The sequence below is a fragment of the Miniopterus schreibersii genome (genome assembly GCF_964146895.1).
Source record: "Miniopterus schreibersii genome assembly, chromosome: 2".
Taxonomy (NCBI): domain Eukaryota; kingdom Metazoa; phylum Chordata; class Mammalia; order Chiroptera; family Miniopteridae; genus Miniopterus; species Miniopterus schreibersii.
In genome coordinates, this window is record NC_138102.1 from 164801201 (window position 1) to 164823814 (window position 22614).

Consider the following 22614-nt stretch of genomic DNA (forward strand, 5'->3'; position numbering starts at 1 on the left):
AGAAATACCCAGAACTGGTAACAAATAGCTGAGGAAGAACAAGAGGGAGTAATAGCTTCTATAAGTATAAATCCTCAAGAACTTTATAGTCCAGGAAGGAGAAATTCACATATACAGGAGACTATGAACAATCACTAAACAAGGCACCCAATGAAAAAATGATACAGATCAAGTTTAATATCTACGTGCTATGTGGGTGGGGAGAACCAAGCATCAGACTGATTCCTACAAAAGGAAAAGTGAACACAGCAAATATATTTCCTTTTTTTTCTTTTTTCTTAATTTTATTTTTGTTTAAAATATTACAGACGTCCCTTTTTCTCCCCAATGATCCATTCCACCCGTCCCATCCCCCTCCCCAGTCCCTCTCCCCACCATTGTCCGTGTCCTTGGGTTGTGCATATATGCGCAAATGTATTTTCTTTAAAGAGTGGGAGGCAGTTTAGATGACAAATATGTTCTCCTAGTCCTAGGCATACTTTATATTCACGTTTTTAAATCTTTTCCCCTATATCGCCTTCTCAGAAAGAACCTCCGAGGCATGCAGTTCCTTTTAAAAATGCACATAATTTTCTCCTCTCCCACTCCTCCCTCCCCAACATACACACAAACACATTTCATGTACTCTCAGACACCCCACACAGAGGCACTGTTGGCCTATGATGCTTCAAGCCTCTGCTGCTGCTGTGGGGTTTCTTATAGTGAATTCCTAAGCAGCATGGCACACACCCACACCCACTAGGCCTGCATGCCTTCCATGCCCTCATCCCTCTCTCTTCTGTTCTTACCACTAGGCTAAAAGAGCACAGGTGTCTAAACAGAGCCAAGATGATCATGTTACTCCCTGAGCCACATGGGTCCTCTTGGCACATATCCCTTGGGGAACATCAGAGAAAAAGGAAGCTCATTAAAATAGTTCGGCTCCAGCTGGTTTTCCATTAAATTTGACACATAAGAGTATACAAATTTAAAAATTATCTAGCCTTTTCCAAACTTTCATTGGAAATGAAAATTGCTTGATTCAATTCTGGCATGGAAGTTTTTGCCAGACCCATCTCCAATCTAGAAATAATTAAAAACAAAGCCTACCAAGAAAGAAACAAAAGTGGCCATGAAATCTACCATGGTAGCTTCTGACCCACCTTAACATACACCATACATTTGGGGAAGAAGGTATCCCAGAGTCATCCCAGAAGCAACCAGCTGTTAGCTCTCTGACCCTGGCTTGTCTTTTCAAAGAGTTGATCATCTGTGACTGAGTAATAAAAATTTTGAAATCAGGACAGTTGTACAGTGAATTTGCGGATAGTTCAAATTTTAACAGAGACTGAGAAAGGAAAAGAGGAAAACTATTCAAAGAAAAAAACAAACCTCTGATTGAAGAGAGGTAGGGGGTGGCATGAGATTAAGTGAGGAGGGTAAGGGAACAAAAATTAACCTTCTTATAGAAACCACAAACAAGGGGAACAGTACAATATTCTACATTCAGGAATGCCATGGCTACGTTGATATGTAAATCTGGCACGCAAACAACAGAGTATTATTGCTGCTGATATGGTAATCTTGAGAGGTACAGAGAAAAAGTGGGTGGGTCATGTGAAATTCATGAAATGCTTGAGGTGAGCTCACTGCTGAAGTATTAGTCACGTCTTGCTTCGTGTGTGGTTTTTCTCCAATTTATTGTATAGATAAGTATTTCTCTGTACTTTTTGTTCCCGAAAAGTTTAGTTTATTTCCATGAGGCTATAACATATTTCATCTCAAAAGTTTGTTTCTGTTCGAAAGGCATTTTGCAAAATGCCTCCCTTCCTTTGGCCTACTCAGAAAAATATGCCTACATTTGCATACAGCACAGTACCTATTTACTCTGCAGTGGCTAGAAAGTTCAGAGGCAAGAGCCTAAAGGAACATTTTCAGACTGAGCACATAATTCAACCTCCAGCTTGTCAGCAGGAGCAAAAGAAATAATTCCAAGAAGGTCTGAAACCGTCTGTTGACAAGGAAGGAAAAAAGAGACATAATCAGCATAAAAATAAGGAAGAGAAAATGAAGCTCAAGGAACCAAAACCTTCCATGTTCAAACTTTGCCTTACTTCTTCCCCTTCACCGATATACTGAAACCTCCTCAACCTCAATGGCTTTTCTTAATATTGTCCTAACTACCATAGCTCACCCAGTAGAAAAGAATAAAGTGTGCCCTTATTTGAGGAAATAATAGGAAATTTATTTATTTGGCCTGTGAGCAACTGTTTAAAACCGAGCTACCCTTTGTAAGAGATGGCTTGCTAAGCACCATATTAGTCATTCACACTTCAGTATGAATGCGCTTCTCCCCCCACTTACTTGTTACCAAAAGATTAGTTTAATATGGGACTTAGGTGTAAAAGGAAAGAGAATTCTATGGTTCTGAAGAACAGGTATTATAAAAAGGGGGATAGAGTTGGGTAGACATGATTGCTGTGGTGGAACTTTGAGCATTTAAAGAACAGCAAGTAGACACTAGATACCCACAGGGTTAGGGTGGGGAAGATAGGAGATGAAGAGCCAACAAGTAGCCAGGCATCTTCTTTCACAATTCTCCTGGGAGTTTACCCAACAGAAACACATTAGACTAGAACATCTTATTCTATTGACTCAGAACTGAAGAAGGTTAACTTACTATGGTGTCAGAGAGTAAGTAAAACAACAGCCTGCATTTATTGCTCAGAAAACTTTTTATAAAAGTACCTTCCTTCCATCAAAGTTCACTTTTGAGGTTGTTTCCAGTGTAAGATTTGATAAACCCAGAGTTTTTTGCTGAATGAAAATCTGATAGTGCTCCTCTTCCGGAGCTTGCATTTTTAAGAAGCAAAAGACTAGAATCCTAGGTTATCCAGGAGGATGTGTGGTTTTGGTACCTGGAGACTTCAGGAAAGCAGCAGGGGAACCGTTTCTTATATTGTGAATAACCTTAACTGCTTCAAATTCAGTCTTCCCTGTTTCTAAGGGGGGGGGGGATCAACCTAAAATTTACTATTGGGATCTTATCAGATGTACTTATGACCCTAAAGATATTTTCAAACAGCCACAAATAATATTTATGAGAATTTAAGTGTTAATATTTCCTGCCTCTTGTTAGGTGCTATGAATTGCTAGATGAAAATAACTTCAACTCTCTTTCTGGCATTAATTTTTAATATTATGGATATTCTGATTTTTCTTTTTGGTAACACATATCTCCATTTATTTTTGACTCATTTACAAATTTAGGTTAAGAATTCTTTTCAAGCATATTTTCAAGTCCTTTGACTTTAAAGGCTTCCTGCAACTACTTAAGAAGACTTCCATTCCAGGATATATCTTTAAACCTTTTTGCTTATACATAGAACTGTTTCCAGAAACATTTAAGTCTGAAGGTGGTTAATGTCAGTCTTCTTTGGTTAATAAAATGTACTTGGATGGTGCAGCACCTAACATTCTGTGTGATAAAATATAATAGTAGTAGTAGTAGTACCACTTGACAGTTTCTAAAAAATGTTTGCGTAAATATTAGCTAATAGGAATGAAGGTATTGCTACATGGAAGCTCACAGTACAGGGTGTGGCAAAAGTAGGTTTACTGTTGTGAGTATGCAAAACACAGAGTTTATTCTTGTATTGTTATTTATTCATTATTGTTTTATTTTCCACACAAACAACTACAAACCTACTTTTTCCCTGCCCTGTATTTCTGTCATCAACAAGCAGTCTCTGGTACAATGGCATGGTTGTTCTAGCTAACATTATCCTTACAAGTTAGATAGCATGGTTCTGCTGAGCAGCCATCTCTGTCTCTGCCATTCATAAATGTGTCCAAATCATTGCGTGCTATGTGAAACAGTCCTAAAACTATCCATTCCAAGTTTATCTCAAACGGGTTTCAAAGGACACCCTTCCTTTGATTCCTATTTTGTAAACAAAACCTATGTTGCTTCTGCCCTCACTGTTTATGATTTTTACAGATTCACACCATGCTATTTCTCAGCCTTTATCCAAGATGAAATGTACTGTTTTAAAAAGTCTTTCTCCACACTTGACCCCTGTGAAGTTCTGAGTGGCCTTTGCTGAGCAGTTTCTGACACTGACACCTCTCTTTCCAGGGGCCAGTCATCAGAACTGCCTCAGTAACACCTCCCATTGTGTGTGGATGTGTGTGGAAGAATCATACTTCTGCTCACTTCTCTTTTAATCGGAATGAAATCATTATTCTGTTTCCATTTCCGTTCTGGACTTGGTGCTGCCGGACATTTCCTGGTACCTTCTACTAGAACCTACGGGGCATGTAACCACAGTGACCCACAGGAACTTTGTATAGGCATATACATGTTTTTCACGCAAATACTAAGCTCTTTGTTCATTTTTTCTTTTTAAATTAGATCAGCCGCCTTGTTTTCCCCAAAAGACAGTATTATCAGAACTTACAGTTTATACAGCTAGTCATTACAGGACTCCTTTTATAATGATCGTAGGAATGTAAAAGTCTTAAGAGTCTGTTGCCACATCCTCTCCTGACGCTCCTGCTGCCCTCACGATGATAAGATTCAACACACAAAAGTAGCAACGCCCTGCTTCCACTTTTATCAGGAGTACAAATTTCCCATTGGACATTTTATAGATTGACTTTACCTTTAAGCTCTGGCCTCTAGATATTTTCTAAAGTAGAATAGAAAGTAATTTTATCTTAAGTCATGCTGCCTTGCTCAAAGAAGCTACTTGTGTTGGTGCCAGTTCAAGATAGCCTCTCTGCTGGCTGGCGCACAGGCAGTCAGGGATTGTGCAAGAAAGGCTGATCTTTTGCTGGAGTGTTTGGCACCTTGGTCATCAGCCTGGACTCTTTTTTACCTGCTCCTCACACTTCACCCTTTCCCTTTTTTCCATGTGGTTCTTGTGTTGTGTTCTGTTGTTTTTGTTGTTTTGTGTTATCAGATAGCAGGTCCTGGGGGGAGGGGGGTTCTTTCCCTAATCTTGTAAGATTTTGTCGTTTGGTTTCTCTTGGAAAGCTTCAGGCCTTCTGGTGAGTTTCCCTTAGACAGCCTCCTTTCCCACTTGGCACGGAACTTGTCTGTTGATCTGCTCTGTTCTGGCTGTTGCAGGTGAGGCCCAAATACATGCTTGCTCCCTTCCGGCCCAGATATAGCTTCCAGAGAAAAATATCATACCTCCTCTTCATGGTAATCCCCATCCTCCTGACCCCCTTACCCCACACACACTGTAGGATCTCCGATGTAAGTAGTACCAGCTACACTTGCTCAGTTTCCTGCTCTCCGGTTGTGTTTCCTCACAACTTCCCTTATCTCATTCAGGCTTCTTTTCTCCCTTGTTTCTACTCCTAAATCAAGATCTACTTCTCTCCTTGCCACTGATGCAGCTCTTGATAGCTGCCTGGGCTTTGCCCTCCTTTAGGCTTGGGAAGAGCTACTTCTGCAGTTTCTCCAGGTGCCTGCAGGGCAGCTCAGTCCCCAGCCAACCAAAGTGCTAAGGTACCCAGCACAGCTGTTCCCTGTTTCCACAGGTGCTACTGCTAAGTTTGGAGGGGACAGTTTGTTTTGGGGAGGCTGGCAGTGGAATCAGACCCCCTTCAGCATTCTTCAAGGGAGCTGCCTCCCCAGATTTCTCTCTTTAACATTTCCAGCAAACAGGTGGTCACTCCACTGGTAATAAATTCCTGGATATTTTTACCCAACACCCCAGAAACAAAATGACAATGTTATTGGACATGTCATACAACCAGGCATATGAGTAATGTCCTCATTAATCAATTTGCCAAAGAAAATAGGTTGCTATCTGAGCTTCTTTGGAGAGAAGCTAGCTATGTGAAGGAAGAAAAACTCAGCCATCTGCTTAAAAGTACACTGTCAAGATTAAAATGATATATACTTGGTGACTTGGTGTGTTTTCAAGTTAATTTTTCCCTGTGCAAGACTGCACAAACTGTACAGTTGACACTCAAGTAACTGTTACAAGAACCTCATTGTAATGCCTTAGGTAGTGCCTGTTGCGTGGGGACTGAGGTAGAGATAAGATGGAATCCAAGAGAGATGCAAGTTTTACCAGATTTGTCACTCTGTTAAGAAATGTCATACTACAAAGAAAACCTTCTGCTGTAGTATGATTGATTAATTTTTTTATCCATCCATTCATTTATAAGATGGATTGAGTGCTCCTTCTTACCAGGCATGTGCTATACACTAGGCACACAAAGATTAATGAGACAGGGTCTCTGCTTACATACTAATGGGGGATTCATTTGCATACTTTTCTAAGTACTTAAATAACCATAGGATAGTGTGTTAAGTGGGATGATAAAGGTATACATAAAATACAGAGAGGATCTAGGGGAAGTCTTTCCTGAAAAGCTGGTTTTTGAGCCAGGTCGCAAAGGATGAGTACACGTTTTTTAAGCAGACAAGAAAAAAATAACATTTTCCAAGGCATACTGATATGAAATAACAATGGGAAACTGCAAAGAATTTGGTTTGAGTGTAACATAGGCACCTCAGAAGAAGAAAAGGACAGTGTCAAGAGCTAGGACCAAAGAAGTAGACAGGAGACAGATGATGAAGCACATTGAATGTCAACCTTAGAAACGGGGACTTAATTTGAAGGTGCAAGGGAGTCACATAGAGTTTAAGCAGGAGGGTGACAATTAAATCTGGGGGGAGCTTGGCTCTTTTATGAGCCTGGCTCTCTCAATATCTTTTACTTTACTTTGTAATATTATATTATTTTCTGTCATACTTATATGCTATATGATGGTATGGTATATGGCATTTAATATTATTGTATAAGGGCCTGGCATATATTAAGCTCTGAAAATCTGATGACTGAATGAAGACTCAGACATAAGTCTCTCACCCTTGGTCAGATGTTAGTGGTAATGACAGGACCATAGGCCAAGCCTCATGACTTTCTTCTTCTCCAGGCTCTTTCTGTCACATGCTAGCAACTAGTGACAAAGGAGCTGTTGGGATGTCTTCATAGGTATGCATTGCAGCTACATGACAATGCCCAATATATCTTCCAGAAATTATCTTAACCCCTCCATCACACAGAATTTTCATTCGATCTATTGTAATATCTCTGGGAAAGGACACTGAATTTTAAAATGGTAGTAAGACATGAAATTCTTGTTAGAGAAGCCTTTTATTTTTTACTTTTGCTGAACTATGTCTGCTTTGCAAGGTGAGGGATAACCTAGAATAAATAAATACCTGTACTGTTTTCAATCCTTGGTTGGGAATCCACAGATGTGGAGGACCAACTACATGCAGTGTTCTATGCCGTTTTATAGAGGGTACTTGACCATCCATGGACTTTGGTATCCATGGGGGGTCCTGGAACCAATCATCACCACCCCCCCGGGGGGAAACCAAAGGACAAATAAATTTTGGGGAAGTCAAAGGTTATACACAGATTTCTGACTGTACCCTTAACCCTCACTTTGTTCAAGGGTCAACTATAATTATATTTATAAATCTTTATGACTTCTGGATTTTATGTCATACTTAGGAAAAGCCTTCTCCATGACAAGATTATACAAAAATTCATTATTTTATTCTAGTACTTTATGATCTCATAACCACTTATCCCAACACCATTTATTGAATATTTTCCCTATTGATTTGGAATGCTCCTTTTATCTAAACTTAGTTTGCACCTGGGTCCATATCTGGACTATCTACCTTTCTCCATCGATCTACCTGTCTATTTCAACACTACACCAACTGTTTTAATTAGTGTAGCTTTGGGATATATTTAAAAATATATTGGCTTTAGATTTTTATCATACCATGACAATATTCCTAATGATATTACAATGGTGGGTACATGTCATTATACCTTTGTCCAAACTCAGAACATGCACCACCAAGAGTGAATGCTAAGGTAAAGTATGGAGGTGGAGCGATTATGATGTGTCAATGTAGGTTCATCCTTGGTAAAAAATGTACCATTCTGGATAGTGATGTTGATAATGGGGAAACTGTGCCTAAGTGGGGGTGGGAATATATGGGAAATCCTTGTATCTCCCTATCAATTTTATTATAAATCTAAAACCACTCTAGAAAAATAAAGTCTTTAAAAAATAAAATTTAAATTTAAAAAATCTAATGGAACTAATTCTTTCATCACTCTATTCTCATGTTTATATTTCCAGATGATCCAAACTCAAGTGCCAATAAAAAATGTAATTGTGTGCTTTGTTTGCACAGAGTAACAATGGATGGGAAGATAAGTTAATGATCCTTAATAGCCAGTATGATTTTTATTGTTTTCATTTCCAATATTGTGGTATAAATGACATTGATTCATAACTATTTTTCATGTAAACTTTTGGCTGCGCACTGCTTGACAGTGTCCTGGTGCTTAGCCACCTTACTGAACCTTCTGAAATGCAAAAACCAGGCAGAGTCTATTAAAAACTGGAAGCACTACATCTGTTAAGAAAGAATACTGATGTTCGTCATGCTTCTCATCCAGAATGAGGTTAAATGTAGAGTCCCAGAATCAGAATACACTATCTTTTTCTCCATACTAGGTATCTCCCATTTATGTATTTAGTTAGAGATGCAACTTTTCAGTCTTGGGAAAAAAGACATTTACCAAAAAGTGCTAAGGAAACCTTTGGAATCTTAGTAACTGTAGTCACTGTGGCCAAATTCTAACCCTTATGTGGTTTACCATAGGCTATGTTCTCCCTCTACCCATGCCTTCTGCTTCTTGAAGTTCACAGACATTCTGAAGGCCTCTTGAAACATCTGTGAGTCACAGGTAGGGAGTTCAGAAATTACAACCAGAGGGAAATAATCAATGGCTTGTTGGTAATCTCTGTCCTTCCTCATCATCATTTCCACCACCATCCTGCCCACCCCAAAAGCCCCCAAGATCTGAAAGTTCAAAGCTAAGACATCACCACTCTAGGACCTGCCAAGGGAATTTCTCAGTGAGGCTCCCAACTTCTAACTCTCCATTCATCTTGAAGCTTTAGATAGGTACTATTTTAACCACCATCCACAGAAAATCTGGGGAAACAGGAAGCGATAGACTCAAAATAAGAAGTGGCTTTGACTGGTGTACGTGACCCTGAGCACAGTCCAAAGCCAGTTGCCTTGTGAAACCATGAGCTCTTCCCTTGATGACTTTCTGCCTGGGTGCCTTAGATAGACTCCCTGACTTGGGCTGGAGTTTGGATGAAGTGATCTTTGAATTGGGGTGTGTATGAGTCATGGAAAGCTTCTTCAAGGAGGTGGCAGCCAAGCCAATCTAGAATGGGCTTCAAATAGACAAAAGGGAGAGGAGGAAAAGAGAAAATTATATTCCAAATAGAGGGAAGAGTAGAAACAAAGACATGGAGATGTGATACAGCATAGCAAGAGCTACAAATAATTCAGTGCTGTATTTTCAGAGTATTAATTGCCAGGTAAGGAGTAGTAGGGATGGTGTTGGAGAAGTAGGGAGTGGCTGGGACCTGATATACCATGATTAAAAGCTTTGGTTTTACCTTATAAATGTTTGAAAGGTTTTTTAAGCAAATGAATGACATATAGTCACTGAAATAGCCCCATATATACATATCATAATGATGACCTCACCAAAAAGAATATAAGGCAATTTTGAAATTAACCTGATTAATGGAAGCTGGTGAAATTCTTGTCATTTATATGACAAGAGGATCATTATACCTTTTCTAAGATTGACAAAATGAAGTCTCCACCTAGCTTCTTACACTGGGTTAACACATAGCTGGATTTATTTATTTATTTATTTATTTATTTATTTATTATTTATTATTTTTATTGAATTTATTGGGGTGACATTGGTTAATAAAATGATATAGGATTTAGGTGTACAATTCTATAATACATCATCTGTATATTGTATTGTGTGTTCACCAACCCAAGTCAAATCTCCTTCCATGACCATTTATCTCCCCTTTACCTTCTCCTACCTGCCCCCATCCCTCTTTCCCTCTGGTAGTCACCATACTCTTATCTGTCTGTGAGTTTTGTTTTTTTCCCCCTTAACCCCTTCACCTTTTCCACCAATCCCCCCAATCTTCTCCTCTCTGACAGCTGTATCCATGAATCTGTTCTTGTTTTTTAGTTTAATTCGTTCATTAGATTCCACATATAATATGTGAAATCATGGTATTTGTCTTTCTCTGACTGGCTTATTTCACTTAGCATAATACTCTCCAGGTCCATCCATGCTGTCACAAAAGGAAAGATTTCTTTCTTTTTTACAGTTGAGTGGTACTCCATTGTGTAAATGTACCACAGCCTTTTTATCCACTTATCTGCTGATGGGCACTTGGGCTGCTTCCAAATCTTGGCTATTGTAAATAACACTGCAATGAACATAGGGGTGCAGATATTCTTTTGAATTAGTGTTTTGGGCTTCTTCGAATACATTCATAGCTGGATTTATATATTGGAAAGATTATCCTGGTGGTGTTGCAGGAAATTGTTTTAAGGGTATTGAGACTGGAAACAGGGAAGTAAGTTAAAGCATTATTGGAACTGTCTAGGTGAGCAGTGACAGAGGCTTGAACTAGGACAGTAAGTAGAGATATCTGTTGAAGAAAATAATCAGCAGATTTGTTTGAAGAGATGGTGTAGCATATGTGCCAGCCATGAAAATGTACCTCTCAGAAAGGATCACAACTGACTGCTAATGCATCGCTCCTTCTTGCTAAGGTCATATTTCCTGCAGGCTGCTTCATGACTGAGTGTGGAAAGGATACTAAGGCAAGCCCATCCCTGGGAAATGTGAGACTTCTCTGATGGGCAAATTTAGTTCTAAGATGTTTCATCAGCTTTGTGAACTTTCTTAGAACTGTACTATAGTCTAAGACTCTTCCATTCAACCTTCCTTCCCTCCCTCCCTCCCTCCCTCCCTCCCTCCCTCCCTCCCTCCCTCCCTCCCCCCTTCCTCCCTCCCTCCCTCCCTCCCTCCCTCCCTCCCTCCCTCCCTCCCTCCCTCCCTCCCTCCCTCCCTTCCTTCCTTCCTTCCTTCCTTCCTTCCTTCCTTCCTTCCTTCCTTCCTTCCTTCCGTGATTCATAAGGGTCTGATGGCTCTCCCAGAGAACCTGGACTAAACTTATGGTAGGTAAGCTTGTGGGCTCTGGGGTCATAATAACCTGGGTGTGGATCTGGCCCCACCATTCCTAGATACATGAGTTCAAGTAAGTAATAATTTAATCTCTTAAAAGTACCAGTCTTCTCATCTGTTAAAATCATGACAATTCTTGAGAGTATTAAATTAGGCTTATAAAGTTCACAGCACAGTGTCTGGTACATAATAGGTACCTGATAAATGTTAGCCATTCTCATTATTAGATCTGGGAAATAAAGGAGATGAAGAAGTCAGGGGTAATGCCCAGGTTTCTGGCTATTTACAATATATAAAGTCATCACAAATATTATTCAAGCTGATTCTCCTTTTGCACATAGTATATATCCTTTTGAATACAAAGAGATTAGGAAATCCTTCCCTTTTTTCCTCCCCACTCTTAAAATGTTCAGCTCCTCCAGCTCTCATGGCTAATGGAAGATAAACTTTTTTTAAAAATTTAAGTAAAGTTAGTATACAATCTTAAATTGTTTATATGTTTCAGGTGTACAATATGGTGATTCAACATTTTTATACCTTACAATGTGATCACCCTGCTAATCCTAGAATCATCTGTCATCATGTAAACTTATCATGATGTTATTGACTATATTCCCCTTCCCCTTTTCATCCATTGCTCCACCCCCTCCCTTTTGGTAACCATCCCTTTGGTCTCTGTTTCTATGAGTCTATTTTTGTTTTATTTAGATTGCACATGTAAGTGAAACCATATGGTATTTGTCTTTCTCTCCTTGACTTATTTCACTTAGCGTAATACCCTCTAGATCCATCCATGTTGTTGCAAATGGCAATATGAGAATATTCTTTTGCCCTGTGGAGGGAAAGCTCATTCCAGAGCTCCTTCATGTAACAAGGGAGAAAAGTTATCCACCTTCATTGAGGATCTGAAAAACTAGGTGGGGGAGTTCCAAATTAAATGCTTTTTATAGTTTTATTTAGAACAGTTTAGCTATTAAATGAGCTAGGAAGCATACTGCAAAGTGCAAATTAGCAAATGATCTTCCCCTTTCCCAAACACACTAAAAAGCTTCACACAGAACAAAATTTAAATTGTAGACTGGAATATGGAGTTAAAGCTAGCAAAATGGAATGGAAAGGGAAAATGTAAATGCCTAAAAAATTTTAGGAAATTAATGGTATAAACCTAGTAGGGGGAAAAATCTAGCTGAGCAGTGGTTTATATGAAAAATACCATGGGTTTTAGGTTAACCGCCAGCTCCATGGAGCCAACAGTACCATTTTGGCTTGTAAAGAAATGAGTATAATCTTTGGCTGGATAGTAGAAGTATAATATCCGAATAATGGGAAACTTCAGTTTCCTCATCTGCAAGATTAGGGGCTGGATTAGATGATTTCCAAGTCCCATACAGCTCTATGATTCCCTAAGTACATGTCTCTATGACTTTAAAGTTCTAAACCTGAATTGCTACATTTTCAGGAAATTACCATAGAAAAGATATATAGGCTTGATGAAAACAGGTAATTCATTTTAATCTGGTTGATTTTATAGCTTGACTGATTTCGGGGGGCTGGGTGTGTGTATCTTTCTGTGTGCTGAAGTGACCCACAGATAACTCCGAAAACAAGTGTGGCAATGAGACAAACTTGTGTACATCTATTTCACACCATATCAAGCTTTACACAAAACTATTTTTCTTGAGGTGGCAAGCTTGAGCAACCAGTTTTTCCTGAAGTTTGCCTGATACATATGTTTATGGTGAGCTGTACTGTCATTCCTCTATCTTGCCTTGGAGGGCCCCTCCCAAGCCAACTAACTGCCTGTTGACAATGGTAATCAAGGATTTCAGAGGCAGAAATCAAGGTCAACATGAGGCAATGATAGAAAGCACTGGAGAGCCCTAGTTCACAGGGCCCCCTTACGCAGCTCTGCTGTATACAGGCTGAGGGAGGGCATGGATCCAAGTTTTAGCCACAGTGTAATAGGCAGTCTGTGATGGTTTTGTGGGTAACCAGTGAGCTTCCTCCCTCCATCAGTGCTGTTACCATTCTCTTCTGGACCCCTAACCTGGCATTTTCAGGCATTTTAAACATCTTCTGAGAAAAATGCAGCAAAAGAGACCAATCATGGGGAAAGAAAAGCTTTAATAAAAATAGAATTCCAAATATTTCCACTGGAATCTGTTTGTCTAGCTAAGAGATTTAGAGAGTGGATTGGAGAGCCTGTATTTCCTTCTTGTCCTGCAATTAACCAGGTGTATGCCCTTGGGCAAGCCATGCAACAACCCTGGGTGCCATTTCCTCACTTGTAAAATAAGAAGGAACCCCATCTAGCTACTTCCAAGAGTGTCGGAGTCCCTTTAGGCTGCCCTGGTTTATGGAGGACCCTTGATGTAGGAACATTATATACTGAGCAGAAAAGGAATTATATATAGACTTGGAGGTGATCTCTGTGAAACCAGTTAGAAGAAGGACTCTAGAACCTTAAAAGGATGGTTATGAAGGTCAATAAGCAAGAACTGAAATCACAGGACTCCCAGGTTCCTGCCCCAGGTAAGTCCCTCCCAGGTACTGACTGAGTTCTATGTCTCACTTTCTTAACTCAGGCAGAAGAGGTCATAGAGGGTGGGGCTATGACCAATGGATACCATTCTCAAAGTTCTGGAAAGAGGACAGAGGTAGCAGAAAGGCCAGAAGAGGAGTTTCCACTACACATTAGCCTTAATTGACTGTCCCATTCTCTTTCCAGATTGGAAGGGACATGGGAGCCAGGTAGCTTCTTAAATATCTTCATCACCTCAACAGCAGTCACCAGCTTAGGCATGGAAATCAAGATCTTGAACCAAAAGAGGTAAGTCCAGGAGACATTAAATTAGATGGGCTTTTAGAGATTTTTGTGGGATCAATAGGGGAGAGGTTTTTCTTTTGTTTATTGTGGTATAATATACATAACATGAATTTTACTAAGCATTTTAAAATATACAATTCAGTGGAGAGGCCTTTTCTGATTAGTAAGTTCTCTCCCTATGTTGATGTAGATTTTGTGCTCCCTTCTAGCAAAGTCCTTGATTATTCTGCAAGGCCAGACTGCAGGGCCCCATCAGTTAAGCTAGGCTTCGTTCCTGCTGTAGGGGAACACCCCAAAATACCAGAAACAGGACAGGAACTTATTCAGTGGTCATTTCTCCTTGATACAGGGTGAGATTGTATTTGCTGCCGTGTCCCTTTAATTTTTATCTCTGCCTTGGCCCTAACCACTTGTCCAGACCTGTAGCTTGCCCTTGGGCCTGCTTTCTTTTATTACATTGCATTTTTGTTCTCTGACTCTTGGCTTATTCTAACAATGAAAAACCTATTTTTCCTGGGATCAAACTTGTCTTCCCCTTCAGTGTTCCTGCAGAGCTTATTTGTCAGATATGATTGACAGTGCTTCTCTCTATCTGAGCTCCAGTCCTACATCCCTGACTGCATACTGGTCATTTCCTTCAGAATGTGCCAGTCATGGTCCTGCGAAGCATATGGCAACATGTCCAAAAACAACCTTAATTTTGTGCTACAAAGCAGCAGTTCTTATAACCTCTGAGTCCCTGTCAATAGTTCATTAAGTCACTTAGACAAGAAGGAAAGTCCTCTTTGATTTAATCTCCTTTCATTGCCATTCAGTCCCTAAGAACAATCAGTTTTTCCTTCAAATACCAACCATTGTATTTGTCCTGCCCTCCCTACCTTGCATGCCCATTTCTAGATCCTTACCACCTCTAATATCATCTAGTGCTGTGTCCACTCTTGCTTCGATTGCATTTCCAGTGTCAGGCTGATGCCAGACCTAGACCTATCTTCATTAATCAAGTCATGTCTGTTCAAAACCCTGAAGTTCTTCCCTGGTCCTATCATGTAGGTTTTTCACCCTTATCAGGCTGTTCAAGTAAGTTCCTCTAATTTGATCCCATTCTAGAAAATCCTTCTGCCAGGCAGTTATATTGTAATGGAAAGTTTAATGGACTTGGAATTAGTGTACCTGCTTTCAGATCCGAGCTTTGTACTCATCAGAACCACCTTGGCCTGTTCACCCTCTCTTAGAGTCTTGGATCCCTATTTGCAAAATGGGGATAATAATACATACATCATAGGGTATTTTATGAGGATTCAATGAAATAAATACATGTGGAGGCAGGTTAGCACTGTGCTCAGAACCCACATTTGAGCTGACTCCCTTGGCTTTTCTACTCAGTAACCATGTGACCTGGAACAAGTTCCTTAACCTCTCTTGGCTTCGTGTTTTTCATCTGTAAAATAGAGATACAGCAGTGCTTACCTCCTAGGTCTCTACAGACAATCAAATGAGATAATATATGTAAAGTACTTAATCCATGCCTGGCACACTGTAAGCTGTAATAGATATAAGCTATTACTACTATTATGTGCAAGAGTTGGTCGACACCTAATCAGCACTTAATAAATGTTTGCTAAGTTTGTTGATGAATTCATCTTATCCATATGATCTCATTTCCCACTAATTGTTGCTATGCACATTCCTGTGCCACCCTTCCTCCAGATAGGCTGTCCACCTTGACTTTCTACCTTAAAACATCTTCCACTTTCCTTGCCTTTGGTCATGGTACTTCTCTTTTCCAGAATGTCATAATTTCTCTTCCCTGCCTATCCAAATTCTTCCCATTCTTTAAGGTCTGTCCTAAACCCTGCCTCCATGAAACTTTCCCTCATTATTTCTGTACTTACTGATTTCTCATTTTTCCAAACCAGTTACCCTTGTTTCAGCACGTGGTACACGCAGATACTGTTTCCTGTGTGTTCGTTTTATGTCTTCATCTAGTTTAGAAGATGCTCCCCAGTCTAGCACTGTTTCAGAATACATAGTAAACACGGTGCCTATTTAATCTACTAGCCTATCTTATCAACCTAGACTATCTCTTGGGATCACATTCCCTGATTATATTTAGGGTGGAATTTGGAAAAAGGGAAACACTTCTTTTGATGCTTGAGAGTGAGGAAGGATCCAGAATTCTGAAACGTTTTTTTCAGAACTAGAGTCTCTTATCAATAGAGTGGCACCTGCAGGTGGGCAGATGAGGGGGTGGGGGATAAGGAGTTCCTGCTCCATGGGAGAGGATCCTATGGCCTCTGGGCCAAAGTGTTGGAGAAATGCTTAAGGATGGGGTCTCTACAGTTGAGGGGCTGGAGGCAGACCATAGCTGACACGGATAGAAAAGTGTCCCCATTCAAATCTGGTTCTTGCTGTGACAGGCTTTGCCTTTAACTAGTTTCTCAAGCTTCTTGCACCTTTACACAACATTTGCCCTATTGAGAAACTGGTTTTGCATGAAACTTCCCATGGCTTGAAGCAAGTATCCATGACGGCGTTTGCATACCATTGGGGTTTTACCCCTCCCAAATGTACCAATAAAGATGAAGTGGCATTCAGATGACGTGATATGAAGGGCATCACTGCAGCCTCCAAAACTGAAAATGTCATAACTATGTGAAAGGTTCATACCAAGATTTCGCAATTACAGTGATGGCCAAGAAAGACCAGTCCAGATGCAAGGTAAGGAATGCTGTCTTTGCCCCAGTTCTCACAAAGCCTCCTTTGAGTGAGTACTATAGCCTACATTGAGCTCCCATCTCTGAACTCCTGTAGTACCTATTGTCTAGGCTACACAGTTCAGTCCTGCATTAGACAGTGTCTTCTAAAAATTCTCTCTGTGTTAGTTGTGTACCCCTAGCCAGCTGTAAATTCCTGAGAAGACAGGCTATCTCTCATACGCCTTTGCTGTCTCCCATGGAGCTTCTCAAGCTTCTCAATACAGTTTAGCTCAGTATTGGGCACAATAATATTCTCAATAATAAGTGTTGATGATTTGTTTTTGGAAATGTAAATTCATAAAAAGTGGCCTCACAAAGGAGAAATGGAAGACCTGTTTCTTGGTTAAAGTGGTGGGCATTGGGAGTCCCATCATCATTTATGGTGCTGTCAGCAGCACTAGCCTCCTTTCATAAGTCAGGGAGTCAAGACAGTACAGATAGGACCCTAAAGTGCTTTCCCACTTAGGAGAGAATGACATTTGCCCTGCTGCCTGAGATCCCTTCCCAGTTCCCCTATCTCCCCCCAGCCACAAAGATCATACTGTAAGAGCTTTAAGCAGCATCAAAGATTGTCTGACTTAACTCCTTTATTTTGTAGATAAGGAAACCTGGGGTTCAGGAAAGAGCAGGTAAGGGTGGTGGAGGGAGGACCTGAGGGAGGATCTGAAGTCAGGTAGAACTGAGGCCTCATCCCAGTGCTGCCACTTTTTAGCTGGGTGATTGGGGGAGTCTCTTCACATCTTGGAGCTTCAGTTTCTTCCTATTTAAAGTGGGGTAACAATGCCTACCTACTGGGGTTGTAGTGAGAATTAAGTGAGATAATGGTGTGCAAACACAGTGCTTGGCAATGAGCGAGGCTGTTGTTTCTCTCTCCTTTCCTTTTCTTGAGTATCCTGCCCAAAGTTATAAAAAAAATTAAGTGCTAGCCTCTCTTGTTTTTCAAGCTACATAGTCTTTCAATTGCATACTAAAGCTAGCCTTTTACCCATTAGAAAACTAGAATGAACCATTAAAATTTGAAAAAATTACCTTCACTGGGGATTTGGACCAATTTATTTTGAGCACATTTATATGCCTTAGAGATAAAAGAAATTAAAGACAGGAAAACTGAATTTCAGAGTGAAATTCAGAGGTATTGAGGTTTACCCATTTCCAACTACAGTGTTTGAACTCCTGGTACTCCTAAAATAGTACTGATGGCCTTTTACCCCTTAAAAAAAATCCAGTCTCTGATATATTTACATGCCTTGCCTTTCAACCTGATATTTTTCACCTGTTTTTCTTAAGACATACTCTTCTGCCCATTAATCATCAATTGGAGCTAAAGACTGCTGTTGAGGTTCTGTTAAAGAAGTAAGAAATATGTATTGCTAATGATCACTGTGGATTGGAGGGGTGGTTTAGTCTCAGAAATGAAATGGACATTCATATCATTCGTAAAAATTAATGCTTGATAGTAAACCTTTCTTTCCCATACTGGAGAAGATTTGCTGGGATCATAGTTTTTTCTAAAAATTTTTAACTAGGTAATATTCATTGTGTTTGGCTGTGAATATATCTTTAAGCATGGAGCAGAGCCAGGATTAGACCAGAAGAATAATCTCAGCATGAAATACCTCCTAATTGTGACTATTACAATGATCAGATTGTTGCTGACGGTTCATCATTTGGTGAATCTGGTCGGTCTTACAAGGAAGAGGGATAAAGCAGGAACAAACCTCCCTGAAGTTTTCTTTGTAGGTGTGGCAGACAGAATAATGGTACCTCAAAGCCCTTGTCCTAATCCTCAGGACTCGTGAATGTCCGGCTATATGTCAAGGGAGCATTAAAAGTGCAAAGGCAATTAAAAGTTGCTAATTAGAAGATCACAATGGGGGATTATTCTGGATTATCCAGGTGGGCACAATGTCATCTCAAGGGTCCTTTATAGGGGGAGAGGTGGGCAGAGGAGAACCAGAGAGAGGGTTAGTGCTGTGAGAAGAACTCTGTCTACTGTTGCTAGCTTTGAAGATGGAAGAAGGGGCCATGAGCCAAGGAATGTGGCAGCTTCTAGAAGCTAGAAAGGGCCAGAAAATGGATTTTCCCCTAGAGCTTCCAGAGGGGAACAGAGCCCTGCTGACACCTTGACTTTACCCCAGCAAGACCCATTTTAGATGTCTGAATTCCAGAACTATAAGATAATAAATCTGTGTTGTTTCAGCCACTAAGTTTGTGGTAATTTATTTACATCAGCAATAGAAAACTAACACAAAGGGTTTCTCCAAACAAAGGCTGTCAGGCCATTTTGCCCATAAGATACTGTCTGACATTCTAGGATTTCACACAATCATGGGCAACCTTTGAAGTTCCCAAAGGAACTGAGACAGAAAGAGGCTGAAGGTCAATGCCAAGGGGGCAAAGTGGTCAGCAGTTAGTAGAGAGTGCTTCTCATGTCTAGCCCCAGACAGGGTGGAAAAGAAATATAGCTATAACTCATAACCTCCAGGAGAGACAGGATTAAGAGCCATACTTGGTGTTTGTATTACATCCTTTATTTCATAAATAAAAGATGTGATATACTTAAAGGATGTCACTTAAATAGTCTCATTTAATCATCCCATCCACCCTGTAAGTTGGCAATTTTTACTATTCCATTTTGTAAACAAGAAAACTGAAGCTTAGTTGATTTTCCTGAAATCAGATAATAGTAAGAAGAGTTGGGATTCAAGCAGATCTGGTTCCAAAACTTAGGTGCTTCATTGCCTTGATATCTGTCCTGTCTGGAGAGCCATTCAGCCAGGAAGTCAGTACATGGGGAGACTGCTCATCAATCAGGGTGATTTCTACTAATAAATGGAGGCTGCGGGGAGAGGTGTACATAATACTTTGTGGTGGATATCCACTCTCCATATGTCTGCTTCTTATGAACCTGGAGTCTTCTTAGAATGTACCTATTGTCAAAAGCCTCACTGGCCAGTGGTGGCTTCCTGAAGAATGTTTTTAATTCAGTATCTACCATAACCTTAAATTTGACATAAAGCTAAAATATAGGTCAATCCCATCTCCCTCACCTCAATCAGACCCCCACCCTGCTTCCTACTTCTTTTAAGAATTTTGTTGCTAATCAAGTCATCTAGACTCAATGGCTCTAAAAACGACAACAGCTAACACACTTACTGAGAATACATTCCAGTTATTGTGTGAAGCATTTTAGGCATCATGAGTTTAATCCTTCCAACAATGCTATGAGGAAGGTGCAATTATTATTATTATTATTTTTTAATTTTATTATTGTTTAAAATATTACAGATGTCCCTTTTTCTCCCCAATGACCCGTTCCACCCCGTTCAGGAAGGTGCAATTATTAACCCCACTTTATAAATGAGAAAATTGAAGCTTATATAAACGGCCAAAGGCGACACCTTAGCATCATCTTCTGTTACTCAACTTCTTCACCCTCCATAGCTCATGAATAACCACGTCCTCTCAGTTCTCCCTCTGCGCTATTTCTTGCATCTGTTGCTTTCTTTCCATGTTCATTGCCATTGTACCAGTCTTGGTCCTTTCTGACTTATGCCTGAATTGCTGCCATAACCCAGTATGTTTTATCTTACTCCATGATCCCCTTTCTTAGATCTTTCTAGTATGCTTTGGTCAGACTAAGCCACCTAAAGTCTCACTTTTATCCCATTCATTTCTAAGTCCAAAACTTTAAACTGGAGAAGGTACAACCAAATGTCCCCAGAGGTTTATCCTTGGACAGTGTGATGGTAGCAATTTTTTTTTGAAAAATTAGATAATTTCATTATATTAAAATTAAAAGGAAAAAAATGTTACAACTATAGGTTGAAATTATAGGACAAGATACATAATAAAGACAAGCAAACACTGGCTCTGGCTGCATGGCTCAGTTTGTTGGAGCATCGCCCCCTACACCAAAATGTTGGGGGTTTGATCCCTGGTCAGGGTGCTTATGGGAGGCAACCAATTGATGTCTCTCACATCGATGTTTTTCTCTCTCTCCTCCTTCCTCTCGTTCTAAAAAAAAAAAAAATTAATAAAAACATATCCTTGGGTGAGGATTAAAAAAAAGAAGCACCCGGCTGGGCGTGGCTCAGTGGTAGAGCATCGACCTAGGATCCAGGCAATCGGGGTTCGATTCCCAGTCAGGGCACATGCCCGGGTTGCGGGCTCGATCCCCAGTCGGGGGCGCGCAGGAGGCAGCCAATCAATGACTCTCATCATTGATGTTTCTATCTCTCTCTCTCCCTCTCCTTTCCTCTCTCTGTAATCAATAAAGACATATTTAAAAAAAAAAAAAAAAGAAGCAAACACTGTACCGTATAAATGTGAAGCTCAAACTTCATTTGTTCTGGCATTGGGGAGGTCTCACTGGTCATTTGACCAACGCAAATATGCAAATTTAGAGGCAAACCTTTGCATAAAAAAACAGTTATGTAAATGTGCTTAGTGTTTCCTATGTATTTATAAACTTCATTATTAGTATTAAAATAAATGTACACGGTAAAAGAAAAATGGAATCAAAATACCACCAAAGGATTTAGCAATAAAAAAATTTTCTCTCTCTCCCAAGAGTAACCATTGAATAAGGTGATTTGTATTTTCTTCTTTACGCTTTTCTGTAATTTAGAGACTTTTAGCAATGTACATGTGTTTTATAATAGAAATTAAGGTCAATAAATAATAATTTTTAAAAGAAACCACATTTTCCACCATTCTCTGCTACTTATAATATAAAAGCTAAATTCTTTGGCTAAGGCCCTATGTAATCTGGCCCCAAGCTGCTTTCCAGGCTTATTATATACTATTCAATACAAATGTTCTGCTTCAGTTAAACTATTTTAAACACTCTTTCCCTGCTGTGTCTCCGACTGTGTGTTTTCTCTTCCAGGACTGAACTTCCCCATTCTCTCTTAATATCCCAATTGAATCTATTGTTCAAGATCTAAGTCAGCTCTGCGTAGAGCCTTCCTAAAGATGAAGGAATCAGTATGTAGTGTACAGTGTGGGCTATGTACTCTAGTTGGTGCTTTACTTGGTATTTATTTGAACCTCACAACAGCTCTGGATAGATTGTGTTAATTACCTCCATTTTACAGATGAGAAACTAAGTGTACCTCAAGTCACACAGCCAGTGTGTGGCAGAGCTGGAATTTGTCTCTGGCTGACTGTCCTGTCTCAGTTCAGTGAGCTCTCATTTTTTTTCCAGCTTTTGTAGCACATATCTGAGTAAGTTGGACCAATAATCACAGAACTGCATCCTAAGATTGCTTATAATGTTATTTTGAATGCCTTATATTTTGTATTTTTGTTTACTTTAACAAAACCTCCGGTGGGAAAACCAGTGTTTGAGTTCTAACTTGCTATTTCCTAGCTATGTGACTTTGAGGTAACTCTTTAACCTATCTTAGCCTCAACTTCCTCCACTGTAAATTAGGAAGATACTAATAATACCTAATTTTTAGGGTTGTTATGAGAGTTAAAAACCCAGTGTGTACCTTGTACAAAAGAGCTGATTGTTGTGTATTTGATTTAATATGGCAATGTTAGTTTATTTTCAAATTCTGTTTAATTTCTAGTTTTTTATATAGTAGTGTTTTAAGATATTCCTAAAACTCAGTGACCTAAGGAAGACTAGACCTTTATCTTCAATACATTAAAAAACTGATTTGCCTGGCTGGGCATGGCTCAGTGGTTGAGCATCGACATAGGATCCAGGAGATCGCTGTTGGATTCCCGGTCAGGGTACCTTCCTGGGTTGTGGGCTTGATCCCCAGTAGGAGGCGTGAAGGAGGCAGCTAATCAATGACTCTCATCATTGAGGTTTCTATCTCTCTCTCTCTTTCTCCCTTCCTCTCTCTGAAATCAATAAAGATATATTTAAAAAGCAAAACAGAACTGATTT

General features: G+C 39.8%; 1 protein-coding gene across 2 annotated transcripts in view; it reads left to right on the forward strand.

The window, feature by feature from the left end:
• The window catches only part of DUSP16 (dual specificity phosphatase 16), a 147272-nt gene that overhangs the window by 45970 nt on the left and 78688 nt on the right, over positions 1 to 22614 (forward strand). Inside the window, exon 3 of one of the 2 annotated variants that reach the window (XM_081131053.1) lies at positions 13855 to 13956. The exons of the other annotated variant lie outside the window; for it this stretch is intronic. The gene's annotated coding sequence lies outside the window, so the exon portion shown is untranslated. The remainder of the gene's footprint in view (positions 1 to 13854; positions 13957 to 22614) is intronic. 2 annotated transcript variants of the gene reach the window in all.